We start from the raw sequence: 17,518 nt of genomic DNA, 5'->3' as shown, positions 1-17,518 counted from the left end.
CTTGGCTATACTTGCCGAGGCGCTCAAACAACTGCGCAAATAATTTTACTGTTATAGCGTATGTCCCGTTTATTTTCGGATCGTATTGGTTTTCGAGTTAATTGCGGATAATTTAAAACGTTAAAGCAATAATAATATAAATTTACATTAATAACTTCAATATTGGCGACATACTAAATCGGTCCATCAGCAATAAATGGAGTGGACAAATGAAGACTACACGGGAAAAACCAGATATGTCATATTTTTATAGAAATTAAGATAGCGATACAACTTTATAGGCAAATGTTCGCGTCATTCGAGAAAAAAGAAAGCAACAATACGCTTAGTCCCAGTGATATTACAGCTTGGTTATTTTGCCGCACACGGGAAAAATCAGAGTAGTCCACGCGTAAATGGCAAAAACCAGAGATGTTCTTACGCATGGGCGACAAGCATGCATCTTGCAATTAGTATTACATGTAGTAAATTTATGTATTCTAATAAAACCCTTCTTAAATATTAATTTTCTTCCTACAACAGAAAAATAATAGTTTCGTTTAGGTTTTATACAACTTTTAATTGCATTGACATCCCTGGTTTTTCTCCTGTTTTGTTTTGCATTTTGACATTTTTATTTCGGTATTTCAGAATATGGCGATAATTAACAATATTAGTAATATATATTTTCCGAATTATTCAACCGAAAATAACTTATTTCCTTAAAAACACTAAATTGCATTGTTCTCGGCTCCCATTAAAAGGGACAAAGCTGGTTTTTCCCGTGCAATCTTCAAATGATGTTGGTTTGGAATTTATGGAAAATATAAGGCAAAAAATAATTAAATAGGTTGGATCAAAATTTATTGTGCCTACATAATAAAAATATGTAAAATTATCCCGTCAGACTACTATGGTAATGCAATTTTTTCCACGCTACTAAAAATAAATTAGTTAGAGGTAAAAATCAAATTTGATTTTCTCTGTCGAAATCAAGACAAACAACAGTAAAGATGCATCTGTAATTTTACTCGGTGATCTCAGACCATTGTCCGTTATGTTTAACAATCGTCTAAGTAGGTTAGAAGGGCGTTTCAAAATGGTTCCGGCAAACAAAGAGCGCGAATAGTAATCTAAACCGAGCATTAAAACGATCATGGACCGAATTTCGTAAGAAGCTTTTACTCTTAGAAAGTAAACAGTGAGTCATTCTGGGTTTGGGCTGATAATAAAAATGATTTGTTATATAATTAAAGAAAATTAGCAAAATATCAGTTAATTTAATTAAAAATGCAATTTATTGAAACAAAAATTTGTTAAATGAATGAATATCTAGGGTATTTTAAATCTTCAGTTTCACACCCATGTACAAAGTTGGCAGACTTTACAAATTATGTCAAAATATTAAAATGAAATGGAAAGAAAGTTAACACATGCTTTTGATGTTCCATGGGCCAGTTTTGACAACCCTGTGAATGTAGAATGTTTAGGAGGGGAGTTAATCACCGCGACCTTATAGATCTATTGTCTGTTCCCCTTTCTTGAGTTATAACGAGTTATAACTCATCATATAGTCTCAAAGCTTTAACAAAAGCCAGTATCTGAGACGGCTCCACAGAGGCCAGCTCTCCATCATCGACATCAGCCGTACCAAAGTTCACAGCACGAATGGTCATCGTCTCGGCGCACTCAGTGATAAGGTGTTCTGGTGTTTCCCCATTTTCCCCACAGAATCTGGGTTCTGCCGTTGCTTCTCAGCTTCAGCCTACTGAGGTGTTCGTTGAGGAGACAGTGTCCTGTTTGAAACCCCGTGACGATCCGAGGATTGTTTTTACTTAAATCAAGGAAAACCTTTGATTTTTCGAGTGTCTTAGACCGTTGGAGGACATCCATTCCAAGTCTTCCAGATTCTTCAGTTCCGCTTTCAGTTGGTTCCCGTTTGGAAAACAGAACGGTTCTGGTCCAGTTAGTGGAGTGTTCCGTCATCCTTTCCTAGCTAGATCATATACTTTTTCATTGCCTTCTATTCCTTGGTGAGCAGGCACCCAGAGTACGAGGACTTTATTTTCTTTGCCTAATTTGTTGAGCTTCTCTAGGCATTCTTTGACCAACTTCGAATTGATGGTTACTGAGTTGATCGCGTTAAGAGCTGCTTGACTATCGGATAGGATGGCAATTTCCTGTTTTTGATAGTTCCTATCTAAGATAAATTGTACGCATCTTTCGATGGCGTAAATTTCTGCCTGAAGGATACTGGGGTAGGTACCCATTGGTTCGGAGTATTTATTTTTCGACCCAAATACTCCTTTCCCTGTCCCTGCTTGGGTTTTGGAAGCATCAGTATACCACGTGATGGTATGGTCTTTTATATGCTGAGTAAGCGTTTCTTCCAATCCTTTTTATTACTCAATACTACAGTGAGGTGTTTCTCAAAGTTGTAAATTCTTGGTATGTTATCTACTGGGAGTTGGACCACCCTGTGACTTCGTTGCGGATAAACCAAGAATATTAATCTTCACTACACTTGAAGGCATACTAGAGCTGGCTAGGTTACCAAAATATCTAGTAATTATTATCCCTCATAGTTTACAAATTATCGCTTGTCAAATTTCTTAAATTTCGACATTAACTCACTGACATCATCAATTCTAAGGTACTTCTAGATGTGTCACAAACTCCAAATTTCGAATTTTAGGTAGCTTTAAGCTTATAATGGAAGGAAAAAATGAAAAATCTTGAAATATCCTTATGGATCAAAAGTTAGTTGTCTAGTCATTACCGGTAACCGACTTTCCGGTGATGGTAATAGAAGGACCGGTGATAGGATTGTTTTGAAAATTTGGATTTTTTATATAAAGGCACCTGTTCCATCTATCTAAAATTTTTGTCAGCGTTACAGTGCTGCCAGATCATTTCAAAAGTGGTAGCATCTTTGTTATTTTAAATGGAACACCCAGTATATTATTACATTTTTGGCAATTACTATTCTATTATACTAACCTATACCTATCTCTTATAATTTTCGAGATAAAACATAAACTATGTGTAAAATTGACAAAAAAATAATGTTTAATAAGCATTGGTAAAATCATGAATTGAATATTTTTAAAGTTGATATTTGAGTTATAACAAAAGTCGGAATCACAAGTCGTTAGAATATTAGAATTAATTCAATTGATATTATCTGACTTACACATATTATGTAACCTTTTTTCTTTTTATCATCTAATGTTCTCTAATAACAATTCACAATGTTTCACATTGTTACGAGTACCTACCAAAAGTACGAATAAATCATCAATTAGCATCTTTATCTCCCATACTACAATAATTACATATTATTTGCTGTTTAACTAAGAGATGCAAAAGATCTAAGATGTTTTTTGTAAGTACATACGTAAAAAAATTACTTAAAATGGCTGAGCTTAATGGAAAAGAAAGTAGGAAATACTAAATTATAGATATTGCGTAAATTGAAAATATTGCATATGTATTACATAGATAAAAAGGAGAAAAAAATGCCGAAGAGATTAACTGAACTAGATATAGATACATTAACTTGGTGTATAATTATTATAGTTATAGAGTTAACCTAACTGTATTTCTCAGTATTATGCAGATTGTCGCAAGCAAATGTATATTATCAATGAGGTTACAGAAATGAGGCTATCAAAGAATGGACATAAATATCTTCAATAATTATTCGTAATCTATTCATGATACTAATCTGAAAATTATCAATGGTTAAGTTAGTTTTATTATGTAATAAATTTTAATCACGTTATATAACTGTATCGTGAACTTATATACAGAGTGACCCACTGTTCCGAAACAGCAACATATGTAGATACCTATCAGTTTTCCAATATCATAATTTATTTTCCAGTATATCTTCATTTTCTGCACTATGTATAATACGGGCAAATATAATCAAATTAAATAAAAATATACAGATGCTTCCAAAACCAAAGCAGGGACAGGGATAGGAGTATTTGGGCTGAAAACTAAATACTCCAAACCAATAGGCACCTACCCCAGCATCCTTCAGGCAGAAATTTACGCTATCGAACGATGCGTACAATTTATCTTAGATAGGAACTATCGAAAACAGAAAATAGCCATCTTATCCGATAGTCAAGCAGCACTAAACGCGAACAACTCAGTAACCATCAATTCGAAGTTGGTCAAAGAATACCTAGAGAAGCTCATCAAATTAGGCAAAGAAAATAAAGTCCTTCTACTCTGGGTGCCTGCCCACCAAGGGATAGAAGGCAGTAAAAAAAGCAAATAATCTAGCTAGAAAAGCAAACACTCCACTAACTGGACCAGAACTGTTCTGTTTTCCAAGCGGGAACCAACTGAAAGCGGAACTGAAGAATCTGGAAGACTCCATCCGTAACCTGGAATGGGTTTCCTCCAACGGTCTAAGACACTCGAAAAAGTTCCTCAGAACTTACGACTGAGAAAAATCTAAGACTTTCCTTGATTTAAGTAAAACAATCTTCGGCTTGTCATGGGGTTACTAACAGGACACTGTCTCCTCAACGGACACCTCAGTAGGTTGAAGCTGAGAAATAACGGCTAATGCAGATTCTGTGGGGAAAATGGGGAAACACCAGAACACCTTATCATTGAGTGTGCCGAGACGACGACCGTTCGTGCCATGGACTTTGGTACGACTGATGTCGAGGATGGAGAGCTGGCCTCTGTGGAGCCGTCTCTGGTACTGGTTTTTGTTAAAGCCCTGAGATTTTATGATGAGTTATAACTCGTTATAACTCAAGAAAGGGGAACACACAATAGATCTGAAAGGTCGCGGTGATTAACTCCCCTCCTAAACATTCAACATTCTACATTCTAGAAAATATACAGATTACTAAAATAATAATAATTACGTATAATAATAATTACGTATATTTTGATTTTGAGCTGGAAGGTGGAGATTTTATTGAGAGAATTGGGATTGGTCAGTACAAGTATTTAGGAATCATACAAACACATAAAAATGAACATAAAATAATGAAAAACAGAAACACAAAAGTATTCAAACAAAGACTTGTGAGCATACTCAAAACTAAACTTTCATCAAATAAAATCATAAAAACTATTAATACTTATGCCGTTCCAGTTTTTACATACTCTTTTGGTATTGTTAAGTGGTCTGATACAGATCTGGAAGCACTTAATCGATTGGTCCGCACCACTTTGACTAAATTCCAAATGCACCATCCAAAATCATCACAGATAAGAGTAAACCTCCAAAGATCGGAAGGAGGAAGAGGACTAATCGACCTCAAAAATCTTCACTATGCACAAATCCATGACATGCGTCAGTATTTTTATAAAAATGAATCCAAGGAAGTACACCGAACAATTATTGAGTCAGATAAATCCTATACACCCCTAAACTTAGCAAATAGGAATGAAAATCCGATTAATCTTATAAAGACAGATCACCAGAAATATCAAGAATGGGCATCTAAACAACTTCATGGTAGATACAAAAATAACATAGATGGCGGTCATATAGACAAAACAAAATCTTTAAAATGGCTAACACTAGGTTATTTGTTTCCTGAGACCGAAGGATTCCTTGTTGCAATTCAGGATCAGGTCATCAAAACAAAAAAAACTATGAAAAATACATAATGAAGCAAGATAATGTAATTGACAAATGTCGCAAATGTGGAAAGCCTCAGGAAAACCTTGATCATATTACGTCATCAGCTAGCTCCTACGAAATACCTAAAAAGGCATAACGAAGTAGCTACATCCTCTACAAGGAAATATTGAAGAAATACTCGTTGCTTGAAGAAGATCCTAAACCCTATTACTCATTCGAACCAAAGCCAGTCATCGAAAATGAAGAGGTAAAGATATACTGGGATAAGACAATACTCACAGATGCAACAATACCGCACAACAGGCCGGATATAACACTAATTGATAAACGTAACAAACAAGTCAAGCCCATAGACATATCCGTAACACACAAAACTTGACCCAAAAATATCAAGAGAAAATACATAAATATACTCACCTTGCACAAGAGATCGACGCGATGTGGAATATGACGGTTAGCATTATACCCATTATTATATCAGTTGAAGGCATTGCACCAAAGACTCTTGAACAAAACTTGAAATTACTGAACATTACTGCAAATACTTACAGTGATATGCAGAAAGCTGTTATTCTTAACACATGTAAGGTATATCATATAAGCAAGGTATATGTATATAGGTATATTGTGAATACGATGAGTTTTTCTTTATATTGGAGAGACAAAATATCCTCTAAATGTCCACAATTTGGCAACCATCTATCGCTGAATGCTAGCATCATCAGCGGACAACCTCGTGCTTGACTGCACCCAACTCCTTCACTCAAGGTTACGACATGTGTCATGTTGTAAGTGTTGATATGAAACGGTTGTCAAGTCATAACATACTCTTACTTGAATTATTTATGAAACACTGAAATATGGTGTACACTACACAATTTGACGCAGTTATAATAGCAGCAGTTGAAACACTATAACTCAAAAGTGGCTCACCTATACCAAAAAGTTTTTTAATTTTTCAAATAAAAAACGAGATTTGGTATGTTAGTATCTCTATAGTCTATACTAATATATAAAATCCTTCAGTGACTGACATACTGATTAATCACGATCCTGCTCAAACCACTCAACGTAAGAAGCTCAATTTTGGCAGACAGGTTGAGTCTAGGGTATAGAGGTTCGATAAGAAGGGATTTTTCGAAATTCCAGTTCCAAGAGGGTGAAACCACCCCTCAAATATTACAATATTTTTTATTTAAAAAACCGTCAAGCTCACGAAAAAACGCTTAAACACGTATATTTTATTTTGTTTTTTTACATATTTTAAGATTATTTAAAAATGTATACAGGGTGTTTCGAAAAATCTGGTCATTGATTAATCACGATCCTGCTTAAAGCGCTTGACGTAAAAAGCTGATTTTTGGAAAACGGATTGACTTTAGGGTGTAGAGGTTCGATAAGAAGAGATTTTTCGAAACTCGAATTCTAAGGAGGTGAAACTATCCCTCAAATATTAAAATATTTTTTTATTTAAAAACCGGTGAGTTTTTCGGAAAAACTCTTAAACACGTATATTTTATTTTGTTGTTTTACATATTTTAAGATTTTATATAAATTTATACAGGGTGTCTCATAAAATATGACCATTGAGTAATCACGATTCTGCTTAAACTGCTTGACGTTTAAAGCTGATTTTTGGCAAACGGATTGACTGTGGTACGTAGAGGTTCGATAAGGAGGGTTTTCTCGAATCTCAAATTCCAAGAGGGTGAAAACGCCCCTCAAATATTACAATATCTGTTATTTAAAAAACGATTACTCTTTCGGGAAAACGCTTGGACAAGCATAATTTATTTGGTTTTTTTACATGTTTTGAAATTTTTTAAAAAATCATACAGGATGTTCCAAAAAGTTGGGTAATTTCTTAACCACGATTCTGCTTAAACTGCTTGACGTAAAAAGCTTATTTTTGGCAAACGGATTTTTCCAAAGTCAAATTCCAACGAGATGAAACTACCCCTCAAATATTACCAAGTTATATAATAATATCGCCATATTGTTTTTCTCACGCTGACATAAATGTGAGAAAATTTTATCCAGTTTGTATGTTAATGGAAATTCTTGCATTGCTTTATCATCACCATTATAAATGATTAATTCGACGCGAACGAAGTCGCTGGTACAGGCTAGTATGACATAAATTAGTACTGATTGACGTATTCAATTGTTTTCGGTCACTTCCTGTTTCACCGGAAATGACTCCAAATTTTGATTTCTAAATGGCACCCCCGGTATTTTTTTACTTTATTCGATAGAAAATGACACTCTGAATAGATTTTTTTAGCTGTGTTAAAAACACTAATTTTTAATCAAGGAACCTTGGAAAGATAGATTTGATCGTCTAATATTTTTCGTGTCTTGTCCTGGCCGGTTAAAAGATGCCCAAATCGTATTTTTACTCATATCTCATATTTTTTTTCAAATTGAACGAGGGTGGCTCATTAGCTTATTTGGAAAAAGCATTTTTTTATGAATAATTTGGTATCACACACTTGATATTTTGAGTCAAATTGTCGCTATCAACGGCATGATACAATAATTTCAAATAAACCTTTTTAAAATAAACCATATGCGAAAATGTTAAAAGTTGACACATGATATGTCATTCTAGTTAGAGTGTCATTTTCTATGGAATAAAGTAAAAAAATACCGAGGGCCTCATTCAAAAATCGAAAGTTGCAGATGGTCATTTCCGGTGAAACAGGAAGTGACCGAAAACAATTGAATACGTCAATCGTGACTTATGTCATATTGTACCAAATTTCGTTTTTTTATCTGAAAAAATAAAAAACTTATAGGGATGAGCCACTTTTTTAGTAGAATATACAAAGCATGAGTACGAGTAAAAACAAAAGATAAAGATTCGTTATTAAGAAAAATGTATATTTATAAAATAGGTATAGCATTTTCTTTCATTTTTTCATTATATTATTGTGTACCTACTTATTGTATTATTATGGTGTACCTATGTTTCTTGAATCATATTAAGTTATTGATATTTTTAAAATGTCTACATACTTTTGTATGAAGAAATACTGAAACCAAATGTTTACTTTAAAAAAAAACTATTATTCTTTATGGCTTAGAAATGAATGTGTCTATCTAACGACAAGCTATGTAGGGGATTTAAAAGTTACCTGGCAACAAGTAAGGGCAAGTCTTTCACAACAAAGTGAAGCAGGTAAACTCCGCCATAAAGGGCATTTTGTAGGAGTTATATTTTAGTAATTCATGTATACACGGTATTTCCCAGAAATTCTACATTTTCCGGAATTTTATTCTAAAAATATCGACGGTATATTACAACCAAAGGCAATATAACAAACATCTATATTAATGTTATACGGTAATAACAATTTATAAATATTTATACACGTCCGTGTATGAATAAATTTATACCGAAGGTTAAAAAACAGCAAAGATTTAAAATATATTATTGTTTAAAGATAAGTTTAATTTTACGTTGTTTTGATTATTTATCTCGGAAAAAAGGTGTAAAATATAGTCAATAAAGTTGTTTTACGATTTAATGTGTATGTGAAAGGTGTATTTAAAATAATAAATAATATTTTAGAGACTGGGTAGAATATTCCTCAGTTGACTTTATAACAGCTTATTAGTTAACTGTTTTTTATTCTTTGATGTGACTATTCTGAGAAGTTTAAAGAAATATTTGAACAATAAATAATTACTTACTAATAATAATTAACATAATAACCATTAATATTAAATAATATATTAGGTTAAGAACATTAATTTCAAGATTAGAGCGCAGATTTTTGAACTTGGTACTAGGGTTGCGACCTGTCCTGTTTTTGAAAAGGACAGTCCTCTTTTGGACAAATTGTCCTTTTGGCTTTTTTTGACCTAAAAATTCCTTTTTATTTATGTATTTCACCTGAGAAAATGATCTACAACAACCAGCAATACTCCTTTCGTTCAAATTCAATTAGATATACATGTTATAAACCTACAGGGTGTTTCAGAAAACATGTGCCATCTCTCGTAGAGAGATTCTTCACGTAAAAATACGATTTATTTTTCATATCAACATAGGTCCGATTCTGCTTTGTTTCGAAGCTACAGGGTGTTAAAGTCTTAATAATCTTTCGATTTATTATAATTTTTTTCGAAGTACTTTTAGTGATTCCAATGAAATTTTGAGGGTAAAAGTTACTATAAATGCGACATATTTTAAAGCTAAAAAAGGGTCGACATATTCACCAGGGACGTACATATGGGTTATCACTGGAATATTTTACTAAAAAAACATGTGCGCCACTAATTTTTTTCTTCTGATATCAAAATCGTTTAGCCCGTTTTAATAAAATCATATTAGACTTGGATCAAGGCAAATTAATAAAATTGCGTTTATCTCATCAAGGAGGCCGAAATCGACTAAATATCAAGAGACAACTTTTAATCGGCATTAAACTGCTTACACTATTTCGCAACAAGAGAAAAAAAGTCAGTGGCGTACATGCTGTTTTTAGAAAAATATTCCAGTGATAACCCATACATTTTTACGTGGAGAATCTCCCTACAAGAGATGGCACATGCTTTTTTAAACACCCTGTATATAGAAATGTTTTTTTTTAAATGTTACAAAAGTATTAATTTTTGCGACGTGATTGCAACATAAAAAAATAATTTTAACGCCTATAGGCATAAAAGTAAAGCACTTTTACGCCTAAGCATAAAAGTACCACACAGTATACCTCTGCGCAAGTGTAGATTTATGCAAACTCTTTTTTTTTCATTCAACTCTGATCGGAAGTCTCGGAATCAAAAATTGAAACTTTCTTGAGACAAGTATACAAGTCTAGATACTTGAGCAATAATCTTGCCACACACGTTCCAGTATGCTTGAACGTATACGTATAGCCGGCTTTATACTCGTAAATCATTGACGTAAATTGAAAAGCCTCTAAAATCATAAAATGTCGTAAAATAAATGTCGGGGAAGTAATAATGCCTAATTCAAAGTAAATTATGTTTAATATTAGCAAAGAATTTACAGGGATTTACTAAAGCTCCGTATAGCTCCTAGTAGGATTACGACTTATGGGTCACCAAAAATTGTTTTTGTCTGCTTTCAACGCACACTTTAGAAAGAAAAAGAGATGAACTGGAATACTGAAAGAACGTCAAGGTTTTATCTGTCACTCTTGTCAATAATTTATCGGTAAGGAAGATTCCTAGAAAATCCCTTGTAGTCAAGTTTTCAACCATTGCCAGTTCTCCCATAAGAAGTGTCATCCACCTGGTGCGGAACCGGCCCGGCCCGAGGCCCGACCCCTATTGACAGTGCGAAACCGGTCCGGCCCGAGGCCCGGGTTCGGGCCGGGCCGGGCCTGGAGCCCGTTCGGGCTACCCGGCCCGTGCAGATCTCTAGCTCCTACACACCGTTTTACCTTACGTCTTTACAGCACAGGGTGGGTCAAATTCGACGCTTTTAAATGGAAACACCCTGTTCTATAGGAGATAGACAAAAACTAATATCGGTGTCTGGAGCTCAATTTTTGTCAAAAACATGATGGTGAAAACCGCATATCGATATCTGTTACCGTTTCGGAGTTACGGGGTGTGTTGTCAAAAAATATGCATTTTTACAAATCGCTGTAACTTTTTGCTATGGAAAAATTTGTATTTTTATGAAATCATTTCCAAAACACTTTTTTACGTAGAATTTAATGGTTTAAGTATAATTTTTTTAAAATTAATAATTTACGAATTATAAACAGAACATTTTATTTTTTATATGGGGCACCCTGTATATTTTTAATTTATTGAAAATAATTTAAACTTAGCTTTCCAAAAATATAACACACTTGATATTTTGCTCGATTCCTCTTCAAGATATAGAGTATATAAAAATTCGCCCACTTTAAATTAGTAGGTTTTGAACGGTACCGGCTGTAATGCAAAAAAATTCTAGCTGTGAGCATCAATTAAAACGAAAACAATATTTGCAATGAGAGATGCAGAATTTTATAACAATTAAAATCCGATAATAATAGATAATAAATCCAATAACAATAAAAATAAATAGCAAACCAAAACATGAGATTTTGCTACAGGTGTTCGATATATCGACCGTCTTCTGTTATGGACAGACGGTGCCGTTTTTGAACATTTCTCGCGGAATTCATTAACTCAGAATGGGTGAAAGATACCCCCTCATAACAACTAAGTATTTCTAATTCTTGTCTAGATTATACGGAGGAATAAGGAACCTTTATTCTTCCGCAAATATATCCATAGGATTAGATCCATGGGCACTAAATCAGGCGGCCTCGACGGCCAATGGCTGGGATCTTGGTTAGCTATTCAATTATTCTTGAAATTGGCTGCAAAAATTTGCTGATAACTTCAGCGTTCTGAGGCGGTGCGTCGCGTCGTCTTTATGGAAAAATATGTTTTCGAGTTCCATTAAGGGCATATCATCAATAAGGGGTCCAAAGCCTACTAGTTAAAAGTGGCGAACTTTTAAAAATTCTGTATTTCGAAGGGGATTATAACAAAATATCAAGTGTGCTATATTTTTGGAAAGGTAATTTTAAATTCTTTTCAGTTAATTAAAAATATAGAGGGTGTCCCAAATAAAAATAAATTTTTCTGTTGATAACTCTTAAATTATTAATTTTAAAAAAATTATACTTAAACCATTAAATTCTACGTAAAAGGTGCTTTGGAAATTTTTTCATAGAAATACAAAATTTTCCATAGCAAAAAAGTTACAGCGATTTGTTAAAAATGCACATTTTTAAAAAACACCCCGTAACTCCGAAACGGTAACAGATATTGATGTGCGGTTTTCACCATCATGTTTTTGATGAAAATTGAGCTCCAGACACCGATATTAGTTTTCGTCTATCTCCTATAGAAAAGGGTGTTTCCATTTAAAAGCGTCGAATTTGACCCACCCTGTACATAATCTTACGCCCATACGGTAATTTAAGCACATTTTACCTTTCTGCGTGAGTTTATTTTTCGAAAAAAAATCTACGTTTCTTGCCAGTCAAGGAAAATCTACAAAAAAGGAACTTTTTTGTAGATTAAATATTTTTACTCCGAATATAACATACTATTTTTTTCAAACTTTTTTATTTTTTTTTCAAACACAAATAATATAAAAAGTAATAACTTGTAAGTAATTATATATCGAGCAATTTGTAGACTTGTCAAATTTGACACTTAATATGAGTTTAATCTTTACTCTAAGGTTTAGTTATATATTTTCGTAATTTTAAATGCTTTTTACTGTTGTTTAAAATGACAAAAAATAATACTTTTGTGACGTTTCAAAAAAAATTTTTTTTTCAAACGTCATTTTATATTTTTTAAAACGTATTTTTTAGATTTTGATCTAAGCGAGCGACTTTTTTGCGGAATATAATGGTGTTGTGGAAAAATGACACGCGCCGTATAATTGCTAATGTTATAGTATCGGGCAAAGTTGCGAGTATTTAACCATTTAGAATAGAACTTTAGTTTGAAATAAGTCCTAATTATTTGGAAATTCGACTATTAAAGTCAAAAAAATCTGATTTAAATAAAAACAATTCTGTTTTTTAAAAAATCAAAATTTCTGCCAATCCTGCGAGGGCTGAACTCTGTTTAAAACAAGAATAACAACAAATATGCAAGAAATACCAAAACAGACTGTCACTTATGAACGTTAAGCAAAAAAGAAACACCCGAAGTTTTTAACTAATAACTATAGTAGTAACTAATAAATCTTAATTTTTATAGATATAAAGTAAGAGTAACTTACACATTATAAAAAATTAACTCCTCCAATCTCCTTCCAGTTAAACACAATAGTCCAATCATACGTTAAACTCTCTCAAAAAAAAAAACAAGATAAACGCCACAAACCAAAATACCACAGAAAAAAAAATCTTAAAACTGGGAATCTACCGCAGATAATATTAACGAACAATTAATTTCTTTTATAAACATATTTAGTATAGTACCTAAATATTTAGATTTCTTTATAAAAGTTAGATCAATTAAAAGAACATATAGTCTATAAAATATAGAAATTACCTTTAAATAATTTTGAGAGACATATAAATACAATAATTAACATCCTTTATAAACATAGTGGCAAGTGAATCTTCAATTATTTATTTTTTACAGACATAGTGGTACATTTAAATATCGCAAGGCTTCATAAAGTATATTATTTCAATTTTTTAATCAAATACAATATTTCGAGTTTATATTTAATATAAATTGTAAATAAAAAACACAAAGTAATTCAAGATAATGAAATCTTATTTTAATATTAAAATCCCTAAACTCCTTCCAGTACAACAGACCAGTTTAATCACGCGTTAAACTCTCTCAAAAAATACGAAAACACCACAAGACCCATAAATCAAAATAAATTCATACCGCATGTTGCTATCCTGGAGTTTTTCTTTAAACTCCCGGAATCTACCTCAATTAATTTTGATAAAAGGATAAATTAATTTCATTTACAAACTCATTTGTCCCTAAATCTTTAAATTTATTTACGAAAGAACTATATGTTTTTAACAGAAACATCAAATAACAATATTTTGAGTCGTTTTTAATTTAAATTATTAGTTATGTAGTAAGTTAAGGTGATTTATTAAAACTTACATTTTATAAACGAAATAAAAGTTCTTAAACTCCTTCCAGTTGAACCTCGAGTAACAGGCTGAACTCTCTCCAAAACCAGAATAACACCAAGTATACAAGAAAACCAAAAACAGATAATCACTTGTGCACGTTACGCAGAGAAGAAACTCCCGGAGTTTTTCTATAAACTAAGAATCGCCCGGAAAGCGTCGGTGTCGGCGACGATTTCGTGTCTCGCACTCGCGAACTGACCGAACCGAAACAACCCAAAACGCTGAAAGCTACGCTACAATACTACGCGAGTCGACGACGCTGGCCGCGGCTGGCTAGCTCGCTACCAGACGAACAGCCGAAGATAAAGGTGAACATACACCTAGTCTTGGTCGAGGATTGCCGAGCTCCTGCAATCCTGCGGGGCCCGAATTCTGGAACTTCGGCATAAAAACGTTACGCTTTGAAAGCAGTAAGCGAAAGTATTCGATTAGTACTACTACTGCCATTACTCGCTGACGAGTATTTGACACGTATCAGAAGATGGTCACGCAAGGCGTTTTCTTTCATGAGCTTTTCTGTGACTGAAAAGCCGTGATGTTATCTGTCTACCGCACTCCAGACATTCAAAAATCTCATTGCTTTGTGGCCTCTTTACTTTTTGGTTGTCGATGTTAACTGACTTTACAATTTTTCTTCATTCCGATCTATTGTTAGCTGCTTCTTCCCACTCATTCTGGTTGTTAATACCCTTTAAGTTTTGGTTTGGTTGCTCAAGTCATGACTGTAGAAAATGTACGATGTAGAAAACCCTGTCTTTTAATTTCCAGAATGCTCTTGAGGCGCTGCCAATCCTGTGTTGAATTTCAGAGTCGATATTGGCCTTTCCCGAAATCAAACTGCCGAGGTAATTGAATTCTACATATTCCAATAGTTCTTCTCCGATTTTTATAGCATTGTTGCGATCTTCCGGGGGAGTACCCATGATTTTAGTTTTATCGATGTTCAGCTTAAGTCCCAACGCCCTGTCTTTTAATTTCCCATGTCTTTTAATTTCCAGAATGCTCTTGAGGCGCTGCCAACCCTGTGTTGAATTTCAGAGTCGATATTGGCCTTTTCCGAAATCAAACTGCCGAGGTAATTGAATTCTACATATTCCAATAGTTCTTCTCCGATTTTTATAGCATTGTTGCGATCTTCCGGGGGAGTACCCATGATTTTAGTTTTATCGATGTTCAGCTTAAGTCCCAACGCCCTGTCTTTAATTTCCCATGTCTTTTAATTTCCAGAATGCTCTTGAGGCGCTGCCAACCCTGTGTTGAATTTCAGAGTCGATATTGGCCTTTTCCGAAATCAAACTGCCGAGGTAATTGAATTCTACATATTCCAATAGTTCTTCTCCGATTTTTATAGCATTGTTGCGTTCTTCCGGGGGAGTACCCATGATTTTAGTTTTATCGATGTTCAGCTTAAGTCCCAACGCCCTGTCTTTTAATTTCCCCTGTCTTTTAATTTCCAGAATGCTCTTGAGGCGCTGCCAATCCTGGGTTGAATTTCAGAGTCGATATTGGCCTTTTCCGGAATCAAACTGCCGAGGTAATTGAATTCTACATATTCCAATAGTTCTTCTCCGATTTTTATAGCATTGTTGCGATCTTCCGGGGGAGTACCCATGATTTTAGTTTTATCGATGTTCAGCTTAAGTCCCAACGCCCTGTCTTTTAATTTCCCCTGTCTTTTAATTTCCAGAATGCTCTTGAGGCGCTGCCAATCCTGTGTTGAATTTCAGAGTCGATATTGGCCTTTTCCGAAATCAAACTGCCGAAGTAATTGAATTCTACATATTCCAATAGTTCTTCTCCGATTTTTATAGCATTGTTGCGATCTTCCGGGGGAGTACCCATGATTTTAGTTTTATCGATGTTCAGCTTAAGTCCCAACGCCCTGTGTTTTAATTTCCCCTGTCTTTTAATTTCCAGAATGCTCTTGAGGCGCTGCCAATCCTGTGTTGAATTTCAGAGTCGATATTGGCCTTTTCCGAAATCAAACTGCCGAGGTAATTGAATTCTACATATTCCAATAGTTCTTCTCCGATTTTTATAGCATTGTTGTGATCTTCCGGGGGAGTACCCATGATTTTAGTTTTATCGATGTTCAGCTTAAGTCCCAACGCCTCGTATGCCCATGTATATGGGTTCAACGTTTCTTGCAATTGCTGTAACGTATCTGCAACTAAAGCACAGTCATCAGCGTATTGAAGTTCTGTGATGAACTTTGTACGTGTTTTTGCCTTGAGTCTTTTTATGTTGAACAGACCGCCGTCGTATCTGTATCTAATACCCAAACCTCTCTCCTGCAGTTTGCTGTCCACTATAATGGAGAGCGCTGCCATGAATTTATTGAATAGGAGAGGCGCTAAGACACATCCCTGCCTAACGCCTGTGTTTGTTAGGAAGGGATCGCTCAGTGATCCATGACATGACATCCTTGATTTGTTGTTGTTATGGAGGCTTTTACACACTGTAAGAAATTTGTTGGGTACTCCGAACTTTTTCATAATTGCCCAAAGTGCATCTCTGTTCACAGAGTCGAAGGTTTCTCTTAGATCGATGAATGCAACGTAAAGTTTAGACTGCTGCTCTTTTACTTTTTCCTGTAGTTGGCGGATAGAGAATATGGAATCGACGGTACCGCGGTTGGTGCCAAACCCCGTTTGGGATTCTGGGAGGATTCCCTCTATATGTGGGTGCAGGCGGTGAGGTATTATGTTGAGTGCTTCCATATTGGAGTTGTTTTCTTGGTTATTCGATTAGCGGAACGCCAGGCAGTCGATTTTGGTATTCTTGTTGCCGTGCTAATCGTTTTCTGGATATGCGTTGAGCACATATTGGCAGCATCGCAATTTCTCAGGTATCTAATAGTCAAATGTGGATAAAACTTTGAATAAGAAGACTAAGGAAGGAGCATAATGCTATCCATGTATTTATGCATGGTGGGCGGAAAAGCCACCATAAAAGCTCTCTAGGGTGGGGATCCTTGACAGTTCTGTTTGACGATTCATTTGACACATTTGAATTTGATTTGAAATTTTGTGGATTTGTCAGTCTTTACGGAGCTTATTTTATGTTATTTATTATTTATTCTACTACTGATAGTTGTATAAAGGTAGTAAATCTAGATGGAAATTGTGGCAGAACTTAAATTAACAGTGACACTATCGCGATTTATCGAAAAAGACTCTAAAATAGTTGGTTGTGTAGCGTGCGGTAGATCTTGGCAAAAATTGAGTGAAATAATGGAACAACTTTTCGC

General features: G+C 34.4%; 1 protein-coding gene across 1 annotated transcript in view; it reads right to left on the bottom strand.

Moving 5' to 3' along the window:
- Positions 1 to 14,511, bottom strand: part of LOC115876155 — a 183,817-nt gene extending 169,306 nt beyond the window's left edge. Inside the window, exon 1 of the mRNA XM_030891840.1 lies at positions 14,237 to 14,511. The gene's annotated coding sequence lies outside the window, so the exon portion shown is untranslated. The remainder of the gene's footprint in view (positions 1 to 14,236) is intronic.
- Positions 14,512 to 17,518: the final 3,007 nt, after the last annotated feature.

Source organism: Sitophilus oryzae, unplaced genomic scaffold, assembly GCF_002938485.1.
Source record: "Sitophilus oryzae breed Bouriz unplaced genomic scaffold, Soryzae_2.0 scaffold_1414_pilon_pilon, whole genome shotgun sequence".
NCBI classification, from domain to species: domain Eukaryota; kingdom Metazoa; phylum Arthropoda; class Insecta; order Coleoptera; family Curculionidae; genus Sitophilus; species Sitophilus oryzae.
This window is presented reverse-complemented; position numbering and strand designations above follow the sequence as displayed.